This window comes from Dipteris shenzhenensis, chromosome 13 (genome assembly GCF_047967505.1).
Source record: "Dipteris shenzhenensis isolate YYH24624 ecotype China chromosome 13, Dip_SZ_1.0, whole genome shotgun sequence".
NCBI classification, from domain to species: domain Eukaryota; kingdom Viridiplantae; phylum Streptophyta; class Polypodiopsida; order Gleicheniales; family Dipteridaceae; genus Dipteris; species Dipteris shenzhenensis.
The window spans coordinates 29,685,838-29,688,830 of record NC_141608.1 but is presented as its reverse complement, the minus strand read 5'-3'; positions in this window follow the sequence as shown (position 1 = coordinate 29,688,830).

The following is a 2,993-nucleotide window of genomic DNA, read 5'->3' as shown; positions in this document are numbered from 1 at the left end:
TCCCCCTTGCAGTGGAAATGGGGGTTTCTTAAGCATGGTTCTTTTCACCTATTTCTGGAATATCATCTCTCAAAGAAACATCCTCATCTCTTACTATACACGTTCCTACATTGTTTTTATTCCACTTTGTGACATGGCTATCAAAATAGCCACTCTTTTGCAACTCCTCAATGTGTTGCTCAGCAAAAACTGCCCAAGCAAACACAAGTGAGTTGCCTTGCTCAATTGACACTAGACTAAACTCCTTTGCATATTCCCTATAAAAGGCCACCATCACCTCCATATTGGTAGGGCATTGTTTCTGGTACACTTTATTGTGAAAAATGATAAAATGTCTATGCATGTCAGGGCAAACATTGATGCATTTTATTATGTATAGGGACAGACATTCAGGTGTTTTTAAAACACCCAGCCACTCCCTCTCTAATAGCTCATCTCTTTGAAATTTTTGGGATCAGTTCCCACCATACTAAGACCATATTCCTCATGAAACTCCTCCCTCTTTGATAGGTGGATTATATCCTGATAGTATTTTAGTATTATTTATGCATAGTTAGTGCTCAGTTATAGTGTTTACAGATATGAAGGATCCCCACCTATCAAATGTACCTCTTTAGAATCCATGCATGGATACATATGAGAATGAGAATAAGATGTTGTGAAGATAGAGTTGTAATCAGAGATTTTGCTATGGCTTTAAGCATACACATTTTTGGATGTTCATTATGTTTTCCATATATGTTCATTCATTCTTTGCAAGTTGATAGTGTTGTGAGTTTCTGAATTATGTTGCAATGATGATCTTTTGCACAAACTATGGTGTCCTTATAACATTCAAGATACAGTGCAATGTTGTGGAATGTTTTTGAGTTTTTTGTTAGAAGCTTCTCTGGTTTTAAGAGATGTGAGCAGTAGAACTATTAGTATGAAACACTTTTGTGAGTTCCAGATGAACCCTAAAACATTGGCAATCATGTTGTTCCTGTACCCTGCCAACTTCAAGACAAAAGTTGCCAAAGATATTAATTTTTTGGGTAGAAGATGAAGGATACCAGGCGTAGTTATGGCAAAAGTATTTTGTTTACAAGGAGAGAGATAAAGAAATCCAAAAAGAAGAAGAAGAAAGGAAAGAAGAACACAAGTGAGATAGAGAAACTATTGGAGGAAAAGATAAAGGGTTTAGCAGCAATGAATTCAACATCTCAGGCTGAAGTGTCAAATCTACATGAAGAATCACCCAACAGAGGTTTGCTGCTGATATAACCCAATTGCTTGGATGAATCTAGCACAACAGGTACCTTGCCCACCGGTGACAGGTGCCAATCAAGTAGCAATTGATCCAATGGCACAGAATGTAGCCTAGATTTAGCAAAGAAACTATTGGAATCAAATTGGAAATTCGAATCCACAAACAACATGGGGCCAACAAAATTCTAGAATCAACAAAGATTGCAAGTATTATTTGGAGAACAGACATAGATAGAGCCGAGATTGCACGAGGTGAATATGGTGATAGAACTTGATGGTGACGAGGAGAAGAAACGCTTAGATGCAAATCCATTGGTGGTTCCATTGTTTGAGATTGATGTGGAAGAAGTATTTTAGCAGAGATTCTAGGGGAAACAATCCATTATGGAGGTTCATATAGTAATAATAAAAGATCCGGTGCCGGATGAGGTATTTAAATCGGAGGATGCCCAACCCACCATACCGAATCAAAAGCCAAATGAGCGGGACATAGCTCTCTACTAGAAATATGGAGAGGAATATGAAGACCAAATGCAAAGGACCTCCTAAGTAAAAGAAGATTATTTGGAGAAGTTTAATCTGGGAACGGAAGATGATTTAAAACCAGTCAAAGTGAGTGTGTTTGCTATAGGAGAATTCCAACAAGAATTGGTCTAACTGCTATAGGATACAAAGATGTTTTTGCATGGGAGTACATAGAAATGAAGGGACTAGATACAATCCTCTATGTTCATCACATCAATTTAAAGAAAGACACCAATCCCATAATCCAACGGTGTCATCGAATGAATCCAAATTTCATGAAGCAGGTGAAAAAGGAATTTGATAAGTTGTTAAGCGTGGGATTCATCTATCCAACGGATAAGGTAACCTGTTTGTCTCTGATAGTAATCGTTCCAAAGAAGAACGAGAAATTTTGGATCTATGTGGATTACTGGAAGCTAAATGTAGCGAGACAATCATGGATCCATTTCCTTTACCTTTTTGTGATAACTTGTTAGATTCTATTGCACGTCATGAAATGTACATTTTTCTAAATGGCTTCAGCAGAGGTACAACCAAATCCATACGGCCAAAGAGGACAAGCATAAAATAGTGTTTGATACAGAATGGGAGTTTACGTTAGCAACGTAATGACGTTTGGGCTGAACAATGCACCACCAACATTCCAGTCATGGATACAAAAGGTTTTTGAACCATACCTAACCATTTTCTTGCAGGTGCTTTCGGATAACTTTAGTGTTTTTGGAAGAAAAGTTGAGCATCTAAACCAATTGAGTTTGTGTTTTGATAAATGTCGGAGCCAAGTTGAGTTTGAATCCAACAAAGTGTGATGTTGCAATGAAGAGAGGAGTGTTACAAGGTAACATTATTTTGGAAGAGGGAATGGCAATTGATCCCCAAAATATAGAAGCCATCCAAAAGTCCAAGGTTCCCTGAAATATCAAGGAATTACAAAGGTTTGTGGGCCAAGTGAAATGGCACAATTGGTTCTTGCGCTACTTGTCGTATGTTTGACAGCCCCTTACCAAGTTGACAAAGAAGGACCCTCCGTTCATTTGGGGGCAAGAACAGGAAAAAGTGTTCCAGTTGCTAAAGAAAAACCTAGTAGTTGCCCCAATAATACATCCACCATTGGATTGGAGTTAAGATTTCCATGTGTTTGTGGATGTGTTAGATATTGCAATTGGTGTACTATTGATGCAGAAACGGCAGAAAGGCTGGTATCAGCCATACCAGCCGAT